At 38.1% G+C, this 22,246-nt stretch overlaps 1 protein-coding gene across 1 annotated transcript in view; it reads right to left on the bottom strand.

The window, feature by feature from the left end:
- MAPK1 (mitogen-activated protein kinase 1) overlaps nucleotides 1-22,246 on the bottom strand; it is an 80,926-nt gene that overhangs the window by 43,671 nt on the left and 15,009 nt on the right. The gene's annotated exons all lie outside the window — the stretch shown is intronic.

Here is a 22,246-nt window from a genome sequence, read left to right as displayed (position 1 = left end):
ATGATATTTATCAGTCTAATTATTCTGAAAATTATTTGATTTGACCATTGCAAACTATGCTATAGCAGGGACCTCATCTTACTCAGCTTCAATTCTCCCACAATACCATTAATATAGTGCACATAGATAACCCCAATACTTTAAAATGAAATGTATTTCCTTAAATACAAGAATCACTACTCGAATCTTATTTTGCCTTGATTTGCTGAATAAACACCCAAACCACTGATTTGCAGGTAGGCAGGCAAAAGGACACGTTGAACAAGCTTATTCAATATTGGGAATAAGTAATTTTAGAAATTAAAACTCTCTTTGGGTAATTCAAATCATAGAGCATGAGTTCAACAAAAGGGAACATTGGTTAATATAGTTGTAAAAGATTGGTTTAAACTCAACACTATGAAATTCTGGTTTTACTGAGACATGGTAGTCAGACACAGACATGACCATAAATTTGCTTTTAAGAACAAGACTGTTCAGGTGGCCTTGACTGGTGTGACTCAGTGGGTTGGGTATTGCCCTGGAAACCGAAAGGTCGCCAGTTCGGTTCTGGTCAGGGCACAAGCCTGGGCTGTGGACCAGGTCCCTGTTTGAGGGTGTGCAACATCTGAATGATGTTTCTCTCTCACATGGATGTTTCTCTCCCTCTCTTCCCCTCTCTCTATGAAAGAAAGAAAAAGGAAGGAAGGAAGGAAGGAAGGAAGGAAAAAGAAAGAGACAGACAGAGAGAGAGAGAGGGAGGGAGGGAGGGAGGCAGTCTTAAAAGACTGCTGAGGGGAGGGTTTATGGTCAGAGTGCCCCTTCAATTGTATCAACACTCAGTGATAAAAAACCTGTTTTAAGAGAGAAGGCGTAAGATTACTCTCATTGGTTCCCACTTGAAAAGAAGGTGTGACCCTACTATCTATGGAGCTGTGTCTGTTTTTGTCTGTTCTTCTACTCCATTCTGCTGAGTTTTTGGTTCACACTATCTGCTGCAGAACTGATCACAAAGAGTTTATACTCTTCCCCAACAACTCTGTATTTGCTCATTTCTCCTTGAGTTTCTCAGTTTTGTTTTATATTTTTACTGTTCTGATACCTGGCAAATGTATTTTATTGGGTATATCTTTTACAACAGAGTATTTGGCATCTCTTAATACTGTTTTAAAGAGGGAAAAAGAGAGGGAGAGAAACATGGAAGTGAGAGAGAAACATGGAAGTGAGAGAGAAACATCAATCTGTTGCCTTTCTTCATGCCCCAAACAGGAGACAGAACTGCAACCCAGGCATGTGCCCTGACCAGGAATCAAACCAGTAACCTTTCACTTTGTGGGATAATGCCCAACTGACTGAGCCACACTGGTCAGGACAATGCAGTGTTTGTTTTAAAATCTCTCTGGTGTTACCAACCCTACTTTCTTCTTCTTTTTTTTTTTCTCTGAGAACTTAATCTGCTGATCTCCCATCTCCCAACTATTGCCATGCCACAGCTTTTGCTTTAAATTTGAGTCCTGTAAACAACCTATGGTTGCAGTTTGGGATCTTAATCCAATCTGCGACTATACTTTGGGTGGATTAATTTTAGATAATTGTATTTTTCTTTTAGCTGATGGACTTGCTCTTTTCAAAAATAAAAATTCAAGGTTAAATAAACTATTCAAGGTTAGGAGAATGAGGAGTTTCCTAACTCATCCCTGTAATGTGAATAATCATTGTAAATAAAGAAAGACTTCCAGTCCAAAATGGCAGCATAGGAAGACCATGAACTCACCTCTTCCCACACACACATCAAATTTACACTTACAGATAGATCAATGAGCCCTGAAGAAGAAATGAGGGCAGAATGAACAGCTTCTGTACAATGGACCAGAGAGAGAGACCATACAGAAACAGGCAGGAGAGATGGAGACACAGTACCATGGGAACCACATCCCCAAAGCAATGACCTGCAATATGGAGGAATCACTAAAGGACCTATGCACAGACTTGCCTGCCCTGAGGTACAATGAATAAATGGTGGTTTAAAGGGCACTTAGACTATACCAGAAGGACATCCAGTTCCTAACCCTATAGTACCTGCCAAATGGGAGGGGAACTGCTGGACCACTTTCTTACACCACATACATACAAAAATAAACTCAAAATGTGTTTAAAGACTTACATATAAGGCCTGAAACCATAAAACTGCTAGGAGAAAAAAGGCAATAAGCTCTTTGACACTGATCTTAACAATACTTTTTTTTTAGATATATCTCCTTGGGCAAAGGCAACAAAAGCAACAAAAAACTCATGAAACTGCATCAAACTGCAAAGTTTCTGCATAGCAAAAGAAAACCACCCAAAATATGAAACAGCAACTTATTGAATGGGATATGATATTTGCAAATGATATATATGATTAGGGTTAATACTCCAAAACATAAAGAACTGATACAACTCAACATCAAATAAACACAGATCCTATTAAAAAAATAGGTGAAGGACCTAAATAGAGATTGGCCAACAGATGCATGAAAGGATGTTCAATATCAATAATCATTAGAGTAATACAAATCAAAACCACAATGAGATATCACCTCATACCTGTCAGAATGGGTATTATCCAAAAGATAACAAATAAGTATTGGCAGGGGTGTGGAAACAAAGGGAAACCTCATGCAATGTTGGTGAGACAGTAAATTAAATGCAGCCACTCTAAAGAACAGTATGGAGATTTTTCAAAAAGTTAAAAATATGCCCTGACCGCAAAGCAAAAGGCTGCTGGTTTGATTATGGGCAGGGCACATGCCTGGGCTGCAGATTTGATCTCCAGTCAGGGTGTGTACAAGAGGCAACCAACTGATGTTTTTCTCCCTCCCTTTCCCTCTCTCCAAAAATAAATTAAAAAAAAAATTAAAAATACAACTACTGCCCTGGCTGGCGTAGCTCAGTAGATTGAGTGTGGGCTGCGAACCAAAGCATCGAAAATTTGATTCCCAGTCAGGGCACATGCCTGGGTTGCAGGCCACAGCCCCCAGCAACCGCACATTGATGTCGATGTCTCTCTCTCTCTCTCTCTCTCTCTCTCTCTCTCCCTCCCCTCTCTAAAAATAAATAAATAAAATCTTTTAAAAAATTATATTAAAAAATACAACTACCATACACATCTGGGGATTTATCCAAAAATAATGAAAACAATATTTTGAACAGACTATATACCCCATGTTCACTGCAGCACAGCACTGTTTACAATAGACAAGATATAGAAGCAACCTAGGTGTCCATCAACAGATGGATGAAGTTGTGATACGTATATATAAGTGGAATTTACTCAGCCATAAAAAAGAGTGAAATCTTGCCATTGGCAACAACATGAGTAGTCGTAGAGAGAATTGTGTTAAGTGAAATAAGCTGAACAGAGAAGGACAAATACTGTATGATTTCACTTTATCTATGGAAACAACAACAAAACAAACAAATGAACAAGATGAATCAGAAACAAATTCACAGATACAGAGAATAAACTTATAAAATAAGTCAAGAAATGTAATGTACAGCATAGGTCACAGAGTCAATAATACTGTAATAACTATGTATGGTGGTGAACTAAATGGTTACTAAATTTATTATGGTAACCACTTTGTAAGGTATATAAGTGTTGAATCAATATACCGTACACCTCAAACTAATATAATTCTGTATGTCAATTATAATAAAAAAATTTAAAAAATAAAGAATAATTGATGACAAAGAACAAAAATCAAAACTAAAGAACAATCTCATTTACAAGCACAAAAATTAAATAAGTAAATATAATTTGATAACATATTAAAATAATTAAGTCTAAGTAACAGTTAATCTTAGGAACTCAAGAATGGTTTGATTAAAAAGAAACATTAAAAATAAGATATGTCAAATAGATATTCCTCCAAAGACGACACACAAATGCCCAGCAAGCATATAAAAAGTTGCTTAACATCATTAATTAGAGAAATGCAAACTAGAAGCACAACAAGCAATCACTGTACAACCATAAGGACTGCCACTTAAAAAAAAAGTGGTAGAATGTGGAGGAAGCTGGAATCCTTGTGCACTGTTGTAATATAAAATGGCCCAGCCACTATGAAAAACAGTATGGAAGTTCCTCAAAAAATTAAACATAAAATTATTATACAATCCAGCAACCCAACTTACGGGTATATACCCAAAAGAATTCAAAATAGGATTTTGAAGGACATTAGTGCACTAATGTTCTCTACAACATTATTCACAAAAACCAAGAAGTGAAGCAAGTCAAATGCCCATTGATGGATGGATAAAGAAAGAAAATGTGGTACAAATACACACAGGAATATTATTCAGCCCTAAAGAAGAAAGAAATTCTATCACATGCTACATCATGGATGAATCTGAGGACATGCTAAGTGAAATAAACCAGTCTCAAAAAGAAAATATTGTATGAGCCCACTCATATGTGGCATCTGAAGCTGTCAAACTCATAGAATCAGAAAGTAGAATGGTAATTACCAAGGACTGAGGGGATGGGAAAATGAGGAGATAGTGTTCAAGGGTACAGTTTTAGTCTCTCAAGATGGAAAAGTTCTACAAATCTGTTGCACAATAATGTGAGTATACTAAGAACTACTCAACTGTATACTCTTAAATGGTTAAAATGGTAAACTTCACATTACAGCTTTTTTTTTTTTACACCAAAAATTTTAAAAGTTTTAAAAAGGGAGAAACTAAACATTTCAATAGAGGTCAAAAAAGAATGGCAGTGGTTTCATGAACTTACATATGTGATAAAACTGCACACAACTAAACACACATCAAATGAGTGTTTATGAGACTAGTGACACATGAATGAGCTCTGTAAAATTTATCAGTGTCAATCTCCCAGCTATGGCGTTAATACTATAATTATGCAAGATGTTACCAATGGGGGAAACTGAGGTATCTCTGTATTATTTCTCACAACTGCATGTGACTCTATAATTATCTCAAAATAAAACATTTAATTTAGAAAGAGATCTATCAAAAGTGGGTGTCCATACAGTGGAGTACTATGCAGCCGAAAAAGGCATGCCATGAAAAGCCCTTCAAGATCTATTCAATGGGAAAAAAAAGCAAGGTTTAGCAGTAGATACTATTCTATCTTTTTTCTAATAAAGAATGAAAATAAAATATATATTAACATTTGCTTGTGTTCGTGTAAAGGAAGTCTAGAAAGTTACAAAAGGAAGTAATATGAGTGGTGGTGGAAGGAGGGACAGAATACCAGACTGGAGTGAGACAAATAGGGGAAGAAAACATTTCATTGTATTCCTCTTTACATTGCTTAAAAAAAAAAAAAAAAGATCTTATTTATTTCTTTTTGGAGAGAGGAGAAGGGAGGGAGAAAGAGAGGGAGAGAAACATTGATCAGTTGCTGTTTGCACGCCTCTCAACTGGGGACCTGGAATTGAACCAGCAACTTTTTGGATTGTGGGACAATGTCCAACCCAGTGAGCCACACCAGTTAGGGCTACATTGTTTTGGATTAAGGAGCCATGTGAATGTGTTTAAGACATATTGAAATTTTTTTAATTAGATAAAGAAACACTGGAAAATAAATACTAGTGGACTACTGGGATACCCTTTAAAGGAAAAAAAAAAACACCCAAAAACAATTATTTTAGAGTTCCTGACCAATGCAAAAATATTAGAAAAATAAAGATTTATTGGGTAAAGGTACAAAAGATCTTAATCTCATTCCTAACTGAGAGAATAATCTTTCAAAGTGGAACTGGGTATATTATTTAAAACAAACACATACACATCATGAACAAAGGGGGAAGCTTTTACCCAGATTTGGGTTAGTATCTTCTATGTACTGAGGACTATTCTGACACGATAGAAAGGTTATAAACAATACTCTGCCCTTTGATGAGCTTAAGCTATTGAGATCACCCAGTCACCTTACATATACACAGCCTCAAGCCCCAGGTGAGTTCTATACTGAGACTAATAAGTTGAGGGGAATGGGAAGGGGTCAAGGAGAGTATACTCAATTTTCAAACAGATTCTTACTATTTGTCAACAAAACAGAATGAACTATTAATATAAACCAACACAGATGAACCCTAAAATAATTATACTGAATGAAGCCAGACCAAAAGCAAAGTACTTCCATTCATATAAAATGCAAACTAATCTATGGGGACAGAAAGCAGATCAGTAGGGATGCCTAGGGCTGGTGGAAGGGAGGGACTACATAAATGGAAACTAGGTAACTTTCAGAGGTGATAAGTATGTTCATTATCTTGACTGTGTCAATAGTTTGATGGGAATGTATGTCAAACATACTAAATAGTGTATGTATAGAAGAGACTGCATGTATTTAAAGTATTTCAATTACTTTTTCAGAGAGCAGTTAAAAAAAGGAACCAAGGTTCCTTCGATGAGTGGTTTATTCCTGGGCCTGGGTGGTTGGGAACAGACTAATTCCAGATATGTATTTGACCAGTAAATGTGGAAGTTCTTAGAAGCCCACAAAATTCTGGAGTAGATTATTTAACAGATGTTTTGTGATCATTTATGAAGAAAGAGGAACCAGAATGAGTCAATTATGAACAAGTCATGCTAAATTAACTTCATTTCCTGTTTTGATAGGGTTACCACAACAGTATGAGAGTGATGCCAGAGTTGTGGTGAACTCAGACCTCACTTTTCAAGCACTTCCCATTTGTGAGACTTCATGTTAGGACTGGTGGCAAAAACAAATAATGATCCCACTCTTCAGAAACTGCCTTTATCATAGTAAAACACATCTGAAACACAAGGAGAAGCTGGGGAGATTAAGTCCAAATAAGGGTTTTAAGGATAGGATTAAAAGATGAGGCCTATAGAAACTACATCCTGAAGGATGAGCAGCCTTTCAAAAGAGGAGCAAGGCTACCAAGAAAGGCAAGAGCTAACACGTGGAGAGGAAAATGAGCAGAACAGCCCTAGCCAGGTGGCTCAGTTGGCTGGACTAACATCCCACACACCAAAAGGTTGTGGGTTAAATCCCTTGGTCATGGTGCATGCATATGGGAGCTGTGCAACTGACTGATGTTTTTCCCTCTGTGCCCTTCCTTCCCCTCTCTCTAAAAATCAGTTAATATATTCTCAAGCGAGGATTAGAAAAAAAAGGAAAGAAAGAAAATGAGCAGAATGTTATGGGAACAATTGGCCCTCATCCAGCCATGCTCCTCCTCCTAAGGTTTATGGGGTCCAGGGAAGATGACAACCAGGAGCTCCAGAATTTCCATCTTCTGAGTCTGCTTCCAACACTGTGTGTCCTGCACAGTGGCTCTGCTGAGAGCAGAATGTTCCTCCAATGTGTGCAGAAGGGGCAGCATTTGCGGGGTGTGTATTGCACCTACAATATCCGGCTGGGTGTATGTACACGAGTTCAAGCTCATGATAGGGATCACTGGGGCTGGGAAGAAAAGAGGGCTATGCTAGAGGCTTACTCTTCTTCAACTGCTGGCAACAAACTAAATAGGCCAAAAATTTTCTTCAAAAATTTGTTTGAACCTGACTTTCTTGGTCTTTAAGGTTTACTGGTCACAGTAGGAAGGGAGAATATATGTATTTAATGTTTCTTAGTTTGATTTGTGGAGCTCCACTGTAGTCTTGATCCAGGCCTTGCAAACATTAGGGGCAAGCCTGGGTTTGGGAGGTACAAATGAAGATGGGGAGCTGGGGACAAGGACAGTCTTGAACTTCCCAATTTAGTGATCTAAGGATGCTTGTGGATGATTCAGATGGAAGAAATGAAGGCCTCATGCTTCCAACATCAGTATAGGAAATGGAATCACCAAAGACTTATATGCATGACCCATACACATGAACAGTGGTGGGGGGATTGTTTGAGGGAGTGGGGGGATGCTGGGTGGAAAGGGGCTAAGGAGGAAAAATCAGGACAACTGTAATAGCATAATCAATTAAAAATAAAACTTTTGTTATTAGTTTACAGATTCAGTGGAAATGGCAGACAGAGAACTAGTACAGAATTTGTACTCAGGAGAAAGAAATGTCAGTTTGGGATCTTTAAGGAGGCATACTGAATGACTTTAAAAACATTTCAATGTTAAAATCAATTTTATTTATCAAGTATTTATTAATCATCTACATTGTATTAAGTGCTATAAATATAACAGTATAAAAATAGAAAGCTTACTGCTTTCATAAACTTTATATAACGAGAAAAATATAAAGAAATGTTTCTTTAGAAATATATATTTTATAGTGGATGCTAAGAAACAATGCAAATTATGTAATTAATGTCATCATGGATAACTAGAGAACTTGTTTTAATTAGGGACTTAGGGAAGGCTTTTCCTCTCTAAGGAAATGTCATTTAAAACAGAGACCTGAAGGATGGGCAGGAATTATTAGTCAGGTCGAGGGATGGCAGAGAAGGTAAGTACTCTATCGAGCAGGGAGGGGTTAGGCCTGAGTCTTTGTGGACTCAAAAGAAGGCCCTTATGGCTGAAGTGTACCAAGCAGAGGGAGAACGGCTCAGGATGAGGCTGAAGAAATAGGCAGTAACCTGGCAGTTGTACTAAGAATTTAAAATTTCTCTTAAGTGCACTTCCACTTTAAGCTGGACAATAGAAGTGCCTAATTTGTATTTTTAAATAATCTCCCCAGCTGTGATATGAAGAATGAATTATAAAAAGGAAAAAGTAAAAAAAGGAAACCATTTGAAGCATTGCAACAGTGAGAGATGGCAGTGGCTTAGACTAAGCAACAAGCACATAACAGACAGTTCAAGCAGGTCAGTTTACTGCGTGAAACCATGCTGCCCACTGCAGGACTTTTAACATCCCATGCCAAAGGGCACTATGAACCAGCACTCTCAGTAAAATAATTGAAGAAATAAAAGCAAACACACCTTTGAGGTGAGTAGTAAAGCCCCTGGAGTATACAAGAGTGACAGAGAAATTAGCAAGACTGAAAATGAAAGGTGCTGAGTGGGATCTTGTGAATGAGACAGATGAACGGGCCAGATAATGCCATCAAGGCTGAAAATGAGCTGTGAAGATTGAAGGAAAAAACTGCAATATGTAGGACTCATATTTAGAGTATATAAAGAACCCTTACAACCTTCAAAATAAGACAACATAATATTTAAAATAAGCCAAAGATTACAGACACTTCTGTGAGATAATGAACACATGAAAAGAGGACTGGTAAGTCATAAGGGAAATGCTAATTGAAACCACATACCCATTAGAGAACAGTTAAAATAAAAAAGAGCTACCGTACTTACTGCTGAGGATGTAGAAAAGCTTGAACTCACACACTTCACAGTGGGAACTGCAAAAAGGCAGAACTGCTATGGAAAAGTCTGGCAGTGCCTGAAAAGGTATACATAAACTCACTACATAACCTGGCAATTCCACTCCTAAGTATCTACTCAAGAAATGAAAATACATTATCCACAGAGACTTGCATACAAATGTTTGTAGAAGCTTTATTTATAATAGCCACAAACTTGGAACAACCCAAGTATCTACCCACAAGGGAAGGGTAAACAAACTTTGTGCCATCAGTACAATGGAAGAGTACTTAGCAACAAAAAGGAAAACAACAAATGATATATGTAACAACAAGGATGATTCCGAAAAACTGCCATGGTAAGTGAAAGAAGCCAGACACAAAAAGAGTACAGACTTTTTAATTCCATTTATATAAAATTCTAGAGAAGTTGAAGCTGATCAACAGTGACAGCTGATCCATGGTTACCTCAGGTGAAGACTGAAGGCAAAGGGACACAAGAGAACTTTCTGGCATTATGTAATATTCTGAATCTTCATTGTGGTAGCAGTTATACAAGTATATACATTTGCCAAGATTCATTGAACTATGCACATAGAAAAGGTGTTATTTTATTGTATGTAGCAATGCCTTGCTCTGACTGGTGTAGCTCAGTGGATTGAGCTCTGCCCTGCAAACCAAAAGGTCACAGGTTTGATTCCCAGTGAGGCCACATGCCTGGGTTGCAGGCCGGGTCCCTAGTTAGGGGTGTGCTGAGGGGCAACCAACTGATGTTTCTCTTGCACCACATCAACATTTCTCTCCCTTTCTTTCTCCTTCCCTTTCCCTCTCTCTGAAAATAAATAAATAAAATATTTTTTAAAAATAAAAAAATCAAGCCCTGGCTGGCGTAGCTCAGTGGATTGAGCGCGGGCTGGGAACCAAAGTGTCCCAGGTTCGATTCCCAGCCAGGGTACATTCCTGGGTTGCAGGCCATAACCACCAGCAACCGCACATTGATGTTTCTCTCTCTCTCTCTCTCTCTCTCTCTCTCCCCCCCTCCCTTCCCTCCCTAAAAAATAAATAAATAAAACCTTAAAAAAAAAAAAAAAAGAGGAGTTTGTGATTTCCAGAATTAAAAAAAAAAAAAAATCAGCCCTGGCTGGTAGCTCAGTGGATTGAGTGTTGGCCTGTGAACCAAAAGGTCAATGTTTCAATTCCTGGTCAGGGCACATGCCTGGGTTGCAGGCCGATTGATGTATCTCTCACACATCGATGTTTCTCTCTCTCTCTGCCCCTTCCCTCTCTCCCTATAAATAAATAAATAAACGAATAAAATCTTTAAAAAGTAAAATAAAAATGCCTCAAAAGGTGATTTTAAAAAAATAAGCTGTGCTATAAAATTATAAGGTTGATTTTCTTTTATGATTCATACAGTATTATTTATTAATTACATACAAACAACTATAAACCTACTTTTGCCCCACCGTGTATGCTCATATTGAAGGCAATTGCAAGGGAAATGTTCCAAATCAGTTTTGAGCAATATCAGTATTATTAGAATAAATGCCCAGCCTTCCACAGTCATTTCCTAAGCTTTGGTATCAATATAAAAATTTTGGTATGTTCAGATTCCCCCCCAACCCCTGCCCCCCACCTCCTCTCATTCTAGTCATTTCATAGCTGAGACTCAATATTTGTGGAAAATAAAGTCTGTCTAAATAAAGTAGATATGCACAAGCACCACACACCGTACCCAGTTTTAAGCAACTAAAATGCCACCTATCAACTGTGAATGGGTTATTTTTAGAGAAAGCTATTAAGCTGTTCTCTAAGCTACCCATTTAGGTGAACTTTAATTATCGGAACACAAAACTACAGTACTTTGTTTCACAGATAAAAATTAACTTGTCTTCAGATGCTAAGTAAGTTAGACTGATCCAAATTAATGTTCCAAAAATAAGTAGGTAGATAATACAGATGACTGCTTTAAACGAAAATAACATTCCTTACTTGAGTTTGATTCCCTCGTCATTTACTAACCAAGAAAGCCAGTGCAAAGGTTTTTTAAGAGGGTGCAAAAAATTATGTGAGTAAATAAAAGCTAGTCTAAAGTCATTTTAGCTCTAAAACTATCATAATTTTAAAGTATTTTAAGAATCAATGCTCCAACAAACCATAAATATCATAGCTTAAAATCTGATGTCATTAATGCATATAAAACCTCTCTAGAAAAGGTGCAGACACCTCAGAGCTTGAACAAGTTTATCTACACAAGCATTCTTTAATCTCTTCAGTAATAAAACAAGGCCAAGCAGTCAGATGATTTGCAGTTCTGGCCCTTATCCCTTACTAGCTGAGACACTGTTGAGTTACCTAACATCTCTGAACAACCATTGCTTGGCTCAACAATGAGAGAAGAAAAAATTAAAAAAAAAAGAGAGAGGGAAAAAGAAAAGCTCAAGGGTTGTGAAGAGTACAGAAATAGCAGATGTAAAGACTGAAAGGCATTAGGCCTTCCCAAAAAAGTGGTATAGCCATTTTATAAATTTATTATAAATAATAAATTTTATTAATTTATTATTATTAATTACATTTATCACGTGATACACTAAAAAGGAAGTAACATCAGACCTCAAATCAGGAGGTCTGAGTTTTAGTCCGAACTTGGCTCTACCCTACATGTCTGCTCGGATAGTGCTGGCCAACTTACAAAAAAGAAGAGGCTTCGTTATTCTGTGTCAAGCTTCTTCCAAACATTAGAAGTACAAAATAAAACAAACAAACAGAATGTAATATTTATACAAGAGAACTGGAAAAACCCCTCACACCTAGTTATGTGTTTGAATGTGTATGCATAGATATAAACATAGAGAAATGAAGACTTAAGAGCAAGTGACTCAGTAAAGGTTCCACAAGTTTTTGGTGGACTGAAGTACACAAATTATTATTTTTGAAGTATAAAAAACTTAACACTTCTCTCCTTACAAATAGGAAAAATTATCTATTGTGCTAGATCTAAGATTCCTTATCAGGATTTAGCACTGTGACTATCACTATCCTAAAAACCCACAACCAAGGAAGTCTGTTTTATCCGAAGCATGCTAGGGTACCACAAAGTCAGAGTTAGTATTCTCTGCCTCGGACAGTCTTGAATCCAAAGCAGTTCACTTAGAAGTGACCTTTGTAATTCAACTGTGCTCTGAACTTGTCATAAGAGACATTGATGGAGGAGATGGGTTAATCACTTTTTGATCATTCTGCTGCATTTCCTTCCTCCTCAGTTATTCCCTCTCACCTTCCCTGGACAAGAATTTTGGAAAGGTCCAGATCAGGCTGGCTAATAGTGAGCTATGATGTATGATAATAGCTAGAGATAATCAACAGAGATTAAGAGCATCAAGTCTCCACTGCTGCCAAGTATTCAAGGGTAGCAGCACAGCCAGCTCAGTTCCATGTGCCTCTGGAACTGAAGTAGATTAAAAAATGAGAAAGGACCTTATTAATCATAAGGACATAGTTTACTGAGCACTTAGCATAGAGCTTTAGAAAAATCCTTATATATTGTCTTCACCAGAACCCTATTAACTATAAATCCCTGTTTTATAGATGAACAAACTGAGACAGAGAGGAGGAATCAATTAACTTGTCTATGATTACATAACTAGTAGTTAACAGAACTAGGATTCAAACCCAGGTGTGCTGACCTCCAAAACCCATGTTTTCAGCCACTACACCATACAAGGGCCAATGGACCATCACTGGCCATGCTGTCTTGGTGGTGATGAATTGAGGTTGGGCTCATAATTGAGCCAAATTCTGAAAGGACAGCTGAAAAGAAGTTGAAGGCAGAGTGATGACAAAAAAAATAATCATCATGATCATGATACAGAAAATGTGCTTCACAGGCTATGTATATCATCTTCCTCAAGATGAGCCAAAATCTGTCTCCCCTGAAACTAGAGGCAAATATGTGCTGTCAAGGAGGTATGGGGGAGCAGGTTTGAAGGCAGAAGATGAAAAGGCAAACCATATACAAGGGAAGCGAGAAAGGGACCTGAATGAGGACAAGTAACAAAGATCATGTTGAACACCAGTGGAAATTAGTATCCACATGTTTTAGTGATGCCAATCATGACAATTAAGTGATTTTCTCCGGCACATATCTTCAGACTGTGAGCAACACTAGACAAAATAAAGCTGGGTTCTTATAGAAAACAAGTGGAGAGATCAAGAGAAAGTGAGAGAGAATCTGGTCCCAGGAGAGGTCATCAGACAGAACCCAGAACAGACAGGATCAGTGCACTGGGAAAAACATAAAGGTGAGTTCTTAAGTCAGGAGGGGCAAGGGAGAAGGGGCAGAAGGGTAGGGAGCTACAGTCTGAGAAGAGGATGGTCTACTTCATAGCACACCTTTGAAGCTATATGCAAACAGGTCAAGGGGGAGAGGCTCAGATGACTGTCCTCATTACTGAAATGTAAAGTAGTCAAGAAATTTGTCTCTTATTAACTGCCTCATTGTTAGAAATACTAAACACCTGCCTCAGACATGTGGAAAATGACCCCCTAATAACATGAGGAAAATGGTTATACTTGAGGCACACATTACCTAAACTCAGAAAAGCTGCCTGCACAATTAAACAGGTGGTGAGATATTACATAACAGATGCTAAACTAGGTGAAGTAGAAAGATGTAACATATAATTATAACTCTAAAATGCCAGGAAGAAAATCTCCAGTCAGCTCTGAAAAACTATTTTTACTTCTTCCCATTAAAAAGTTTCTGCAGTGAAAGTTTTTTCTTTTGCAAACCATCATTACAGAAGAGGAAGTAAGCAAGGAAAAGAACAAAAATCGAGAATTGTTCACATCTATGTGAAGTTTCAAAACATATACAAGTCTCCTATACTGCTGGTGGGAATGCATATTATACAATCCTTCTAGAGGGCAATTTGGCAACACCTAATGAAACTATGTATCTGTACACCTGTCTTTTGATCCAGCAATCCCACCCACCTAGGAATCTACTTTGAAGAAAAACACCAACATGAAAATACATATGCACAAGGTTATTCACTATAGGATTATCTGTAATTGCAAAATACTGGCAACGACATAAATGGCCATATATTGGAGGGAGGCTGAATAAGCTATGGTACATCCATATGATGGAGTACTATGCAGCTGTGAAAATAAATGAGAAAAATCTCTAAGAACCACTATGGAGTGATTTCCAAAATACAAGATTTATATTGTTATTCTTCAAATAAAAAGGGTAATAAGAAAATATACATGTATCTGCTTACATGTACAAGAGAAATATAGAAAAGATAAAGATAGAAACTAAAGAAACTGGCTACCTGTAGGGAGTAGGCAGTGAAGGGGTTAAGGGTAGAATGGGAACAAGGTGGCAGGGATGAAGAACAATTGATACTTTTCTGAGTACCCCTTACATATAGCTGACATTGATGTATCACATACCCCCCAAATTAAATGAATAATTAAAACCAACCAGGATGTGGGAAGACTACAAAATGCAACACAAACACTAACAAATGAACCTAACATCAAATGAGTAACATAACCAGCCTAAGTAACTTTAGAAAACAGTATTTTGCCCTGGCTGGTGTGGGTTTAGTGGAGTGAGTGGCGGTCTGCGAACCCAAGGATTGCAGGTTCGATTCCCAGTCTGGGGCACATGCCTGGATTGCAGGCTGGGTCCCCAGTGTGAGGCACACAAGAGGCAACCACACATTGATGTTTCTTTCCCTCTCTTTCTTCCTCCCTTCCCCTCTCTAAAAATAAATAAATTAAAAAATTAAAATAAAAGAAAACAGTATTTGAACTGGATACTGTAAGGCTAACATCACAAGAACTACAGATAAATCCTATAATGCAGTTGGTAAATTTGTTTCTCACAAGGATATTTGGTTAGCAATTCTGAAACTACTTTATGTACAGAATGGTACTGAATAAATATGTAAACAAGTGGAAGATGACAGCCAGGTTGGTGAAAAAATTACAAGTAAGAAGAAGGCTAGCTCTGGCTGGTGTGGCTCAGTGGACTGAATGCCAGCCTGCAGGCCAAAAGGTTGCCAGTTGGATCCCCAGTCAGCACATATACCTGTCTTGCCTGCCAGGTCCTCAGTTGGAGGCATGAGAGAGGCAACCAATCGCTGTATCTATCACATGTCATGTGTCTCTCCCTCTCTTTCTCCCTCCTTCCCCGTCTCTCTAAAAATAAATAAAATCTTAAAAAAAAAAAGGAAGGAAGGCTAAAATAAACCACATGGTGTTGGATCAGAATCAGAGATTATCAGTATAAACTTATTTTTTAACATAAACAGATAGATACAGAAATAAAGATCTGTGTGTAAGTGTGGGCTGGTATACACACATCTATTTTCCTAGCTCTATTTTAGAGGTGTCAAACTCATTTTTACCGGGGGCCACATCAGCCTCGCAGCTGCCTTCAAATGGCCGAATATAATTTTAGGACTGTATAAATGTAACTGCTCTTTAATTGTTAAGGAGCTGAAATACCTATCGAATAAAACAAATACCCATGAGTTCATACTGATATAAATAACTGAATAAATAGATGGGGGAGAGGGAGCAGCTCTCTTACAAAAGCTCCGCAATTAGTAAATATGGAAGGAATGAGGGAAGTAGGAAAATCATCATTCAGCAAATACCAGAATAATTTTTTTAGACAAGATCCATGGATGCCTGCCTAAATTAGTGAGTGAAAATCTGAGAAGAAACAGGATCTATATGCCCACTCTTAAAGTACTTGGCTACAACACACTGGCATGACCTGTAAAGCTTTTAAAAATTGCCTAGTCACATCCAGAAATTGACCGAGTCAGTCTAGGGTACAATCTGGGCACTGGAATCCCCCCTCTAAAGACCCCAGGTGATTCCAACATATAACTAATGAGAATCATTGTCCTAAACCTTCACAGCCCACTTTGTCCTGGGCGTGTATCCCATAGTTTTAGGTCTACTGTAGAAGAGCCCTCTCTATAGAACAGAGAGACACCACGAAATTTTCACTTTCCCTTTGCAGTCCATCCCCTTCTTCTCAGGCCTACAAATGTTTACTTCTACAGAATTATGTTGATAAGGAAAAATGAATTACATTTGAAAAATTAATACCAAAAATTAATAACAGAAGCAGGGTGACACCTCAGTTATCTTCAATTATTTTTAAATGAGGCTGTTGTTTTCTGTTAGGCCAAAACATTTCTTTAAATTTTTAAGAGGAACTAAAAAAAGTATTTCAAAAGAGAGGTATCTTGCTTCCATCCCTGTATTCATTCATCCATCCCTATCCCATAAGCATTTTATTAGTTTCTTATTTACCCTTCCACTATTTTCTTATGTGGATACAGACTGATTTATTTATATGTATTGGAGTAAAGTGATTTCCAAATCTGAGCAGGCTTCAGAATCATTGTGGGAGCTTTTAAAAGTGTAAGCACCCAGGTTGCTGGTTCGATTCCCAGTCAGGGTATATGTCTGGGTTGCGGGCACATGAGAGGCAGCCATACATTGATGTTTTTCTCCCTCTCTCTAAAAATAAATTAAATTACTTTTTAAAAAAAGTATCAGGGGGAGGGAAAGGGAAAAAAAAATGTGAGCACCCAGTTTCTATTCCATACTGATAATATGAACAAAACCTCTGGGAAGCCCTGGCTGGTGTGGCTCAGTGGATGGAGCTCGGGCCTGCAAATCATGGGGTCACTGGTTCGATCCCTGGTCGGGGCACATGTCTGGGTTGTGGGCCAGGCCCTCAGTAGGGGGCACGCGAGAGGCAACCACACACTGACGTTCCTCTTCCTTTCTTAAAACAACAACAACAACAACACCCACCCTCTGGGGAACAGAGCCTGGATTCCTTTTATAAAGTTCCCCAGGTGACTTTCTGTGACAGACACCTTTTGGGTACCTGTCCAGCCTACATCATACTTACTCAAAGAAATTTGCTCCTTCGCCTTGTCTGTGCCCCTTAAGACTACTGCTCCTGACCATGGCTGATGAGTTAACACCCAGCACAGTGAGCACCCATCCAAAGACTGAGCTGAGCCAACAACTAGCTTCTCTTCTAAGAGAACATGGAGCTGGGACACAGAGACCCTAGGACACCTGAATGTCCAAGCTAGTACAGGAATGTCTGGAGGGCTGAGAATGATAGGATGGGCCACATACCCACAGTTAATTTGCACAGGAATATGAAACAGACACAGCTTCAGAAACTGGGTCTGCTGCTCCAGAGAGCACAACGGAGGCACTGCCTTGATTCTTGATGACTTCCCAATTCATCCCACAGGTCATGGTCTGTGTTTCAATTATCTGATTGTACACAAAGAGCCTCCAAAGGACTTTAGAGATCTACAAGAATTCCGTGGGATACTGGCCAGCAGAATGATGACTTTTTGTGAAATTACTCAAATTTTTTTGGCTCAAGTTACAGTGGAAATCGTATCTCAAATCAATTCCTTTTCTTTTTCTCTCACTTTTACCCTTGAGTAATAAATAGATCTGTTACCAAATACAATCAAACACCCAGACAGAGAAGTACTGCCAGAGACAGTCGCTGCCCCCAGGTAACTCACAACACTGACCAGTAAAAAGCACATTCAGAATTACATGATTTCCAGGCCCAGTGCTGAAACTCATGCCTTCTACTCATTCCAGAAAACCTATTGAAGTGATAGAGTGACACATAATGAAAAAATAAAACTTATTTTGGGTCAAGTGACAAAGTTCTAATCCTGAAAGTCCTTGAAATCTGAATTCAAGTTCTTACGTACTATCATAACTCTGTGCTTATAACCTTGGGCAATTCTCTTAATCTTGCTAAACCTCAATATCTTCCTCTGTAAAATGGAAAGACTATCTCTCACATAACAGGGTTATTTGGAAGAATAAATATGTGCAAACTCACATCATAAATCCAATATAATGCAAACAAGTGTCATTGCTACCTGGAAGAAAATAATTTTACCAGGGCCTCAGCCCCGACAATCTCATGTTTTACTTTATCATTTAAAACTAATCATCAAATCATTTAAAATATTTCATCAATTTTCTATTGATCACTGTAAATGCATAATTTTAATGTTCCTTATTATTTTTATTACATATAGAGATTATGCTAACTTTAAGAATAACAAAACTATATAAAACTTTAAAAGAGTTCACGTCCTGCCATAGAGTCTAAGTGACTTAGCCAAAGCCACTCAATGAGAGGGCTGGGATCAACTCTTGGTCTTTTCTCTGAAATCTGTGTTCTTTCCATTACACAAGAATGTGCCCAGAAAGTCTTATTCAACAGAACTTTGGGAAGCTTTAAGTGAGAAATGATACAGAATGCCTCCTCTTTCAAAACCCAACAAAATAAAGAAACATGTTATAAACAAAGAACAAAGATAAACTCAGCTGAAGGAACCCAGCAAGCAAATTTTAAAGGGCAACCCAGGAGCTGGGAGTGGCAACTAAGGCCCACGAGAAAAAAAGCAGGCTTAGCACACAGAGTCAAGTCTGTAAGAATGGAGATAAAGACAGGACAAAGTTCACTAACAACATTTAAAGTGTTCTATGTAAAGGAAATGCTGGCGAGAACGCATGTTGTAGGGCCATAACATATTACAAAAGAATTTAAAACAAAAAGATATCTGTGAATAGCAAAAACAAGTAAAAAAAGAATGAAGAATAAGCCAAGCAGAATGTAAATCATAAGATACTAGTTTATAATAAAATAGTGACAGAAATCAGGCAGTTAAATAGAAGATAATGCAGGTGAAACCATCAGAGCTGGAAAACATAAAAAAAAAATTAATCTACCTAATGACAGAGGTCCACAGGAAGAGTTAAGGTTAACTATTTAGAAATTGCTAATAGGCCCTGGTTGGGGTTGCTCAGTGGATTGGGCACAGGCCTGTGAACCAAAGGGTCACTGGTTTGATTCCCAGCCAGGGCATATTCCTGGGTTGTGGGTTGGGTCCCTAGTAGGGGCACTCAAGAGACAACCACACACTGATGTTTCTCTCCCTCTCTTTCTCCCTCCCTCCTGTCCCAAAAATAAGTGGAACGAATTATAGGTGTCCAGTCTATACTCCTGAGTCATTCATTTAAATGCTTTATTCTGTAGCCCTATATTGGGGTGTAAGAAAAATTGCTCTCAGAATCACATAGTAGTTTAGTTGGTGTAGTCATTTCAACACTCAAAAGACAGGATCCCTGTTTCAAAAAGTGAATACTCTGGGAAGTTAGCCCTGGCAGATGTGGCTCAGTGGATTGAGCGACAGACCACGAACCACAGGTCCCCAGTAGGGGGTGCTCGAGAGGCAACCACACATTGATGTTTCTCTCACTCTCTTCCTCCCTCCCTTTCACTCTTACTAAAAACAAATAAAATCTTTCTTAAAACAATAACAACAACAAAACAAAACAAAAACTCTGGGAAGTTAAATGACATGTTCTAAGTTACCAAGCTGTTAGTGCCAGAGCTGAGATTTTAAATGCAGTTTTTAAATTGATAAATGAGACGTGTGGAACTTATTTCTTCCTTCATTCAGGTATTCAAATATTATAGGGAAGTGAATGCAAATATGACAAGAAGGTGAAAACTATGAGGGCAGCACAGAGCTAGCCAGTGAAATGTACTGATATTGTATTTGGCTGATTCAACAAATATTTGCTGAGCACCTACTGTGTGAAATGTGTACTAGGTGGTGGGGATACAGCAGGAAACAAAGTCCTTACTTTCGAGAAGTAGGAGCAGTCGTTTGATTCATCTCTAGTTAACTTTCAAGCACACAAAGCTGTTCCAAACTTTCCAAGCCTCTGATCCTTCATGCAATGCACTCTTGACAGATGCCTGATCTTACCCCCTCCTTGACTCCGAAGCTAAGACCAGCATGCAAAAAAATCCCTCACATCCATTCAGTCTGGCATGGTTTCACAGCATCTCTCTACAGCACCCTTACTTTCTATAACACCCTTACTTTCTTCTCTTGAGTCAAGGGGAAGACAGATCTCCTCTATCCTTCCCATCTGTAATCTCACCACATGTACAACGGCACCAGAGACACTAGAGGTGCATGCAATATGGCTAAAAAGGCCTCCTTCTTCCTTTACTGGGGTTTCCTCCCATGAATATCCCTTCTTTTAACACTGCCAATCTAGACAGGAGAAAATAGATGACAAGATGAAGTTCACTAACTTATAAAATAAAACCAAAGAGATTTCATTAAGAGTATGAAAAGGCAACTCTCAGAATGGAGAAGATATTTCCAATACATACCATATTTTTCGGACCATAGGATACACCTAGGTTTTAGGGGGAAACAGGGAAAAAAAATTGAAGCAAAAAATGTGGTAAAATATTTAATAACATAATATATTTCACTAATGTAAATGTAAAGCTACATTCGGACTATAAGACACACCCCCATTTTCCACCCAAATTTTGGGGAAAAGAGTGTGTCTTATAGTCCAAAAAATACGGTGAATCTAAAAACATATTCATGTCCAGGATCTATACATGATTCCCATTATTTTAATAAAACACAGAAATCTAATAGAAAAAAATCTGCAAAATACTAAATACTTCAGGGAAATGCAAACAAAACCCACAATGTATATATCAATTCATACCCACCAGAATGGCTAAAAACAAAGAGAGGAAAATACCAAGTGCCGCAAATATGGAGCAGTCTGAACTCCACACAGCTACTGAGTGTGAATGGTTTAACCACTTTGGAAAACTGTTTTGGTTAACATCCACTGAAGTAGAATCTAAGCATACCATGATGCAACCATTCTGCTCCTACATATAGGGAGTGGGTAAAAGTAGATTTACAGTTAGAATACCAATAAGTAATTAATTAATAATAAGTAATAATACAAGAATAAACTGTGTTACATATACTCACAACTGTAAACCTACTTTTGACCACACCTGTATACGCAACAGAAATGTGTACACACGTTCACCAAACACATGCACTAGAATGTTCAAGGTGGCACTATTCATAATGGTCTAAAAGTGGGAACAATCCAAATGTGTATTAACAGCAGGGTGGATAATTTGTGGTATGGTCACACCATAAAATACTAATAGCACAGTAAGAGTGAATAATCCACAAGCACACAAGCATGATGTTGAATAAGAGAAGCCAAATACAAGAGAACAAACATGATTCTATTTATGTGAAATACAAAACAGAATGAATCTGTGCTGTTAGATGTCAGGATAGAGGTTACCTCTGGAGAATGATGACTGGGAGTACAAAGGGAGACTGAGGTGCTAGGGTTCTGATTGTGGATCTTTTAAGATTTTATTTATTTATTTTTAGAGAGGGAAGGGAAGGGGAGAGAGAGAGAGAGAGAGAGAAACATCAGTGTGCAGTTGCTGGGGGTCATGGCCTGCAACCCAGGCATGTACCCTGACTGGGTGATTGTGGATCTTGACAATGGGTGTCTTACTTTGCAAAAATTTATCAAGCTGTAATCTTATGGTATATACTTTTCTACATGCATGTTATATTGAATGAAAGTAAAAAATAAAGAAAGGAGAGAGCCCTGGCTGGTGTGGCTCAGTAGACTGAGTGCCAGCCTGTAAACCAAAGGGTCACCAGTTTGATTCCTGGTTGGGACACATGCTTGGGTTGTGGGCCAGGTTCCCATGGGGGGAGCTCAAGGGACAGCCACACATTGGTGTTTCTTTCCCTCTCTCTCCACTTCTCTTCTCCTCTCTCTAAAGGTAAATAAGTAAAACCTTTTAAAAAAGGGAGGAGGGGCTGAAAAGCAAATTTGTAAGGTTCTGACAATGTTCTATTTTATAATTTGTACAATTACATGTATTTAACATTAAACAATAATACATGTGTTTACGCAGGTATGAATACCTCAAAATAAAAAGAGGCAAGAAAATGATGCTCCAATAAATGTAGAAATAAGAAACAAATTACTAGAAAAATACAAATTA

Source organism: Phyllostomus hastatus, unplaced genomic scaffold, assembly GCF_019186645.2.
Source record: "Phyllostomus hastatus isolate PE091 unplaced genomic scaffold, TTU_PhHast_1.1 phas_scaffold_387, whole genome shotgun sequence".
NCBI lineage: Eukaryota > Metazoa > Chordata > Mammalia > Chiroptera > Phyllostomidae > Phyllostomus > Phyllostomus hastatus.
This window is presented reverse-complemented; position numbering and strand designations above follow the sequence as displayed.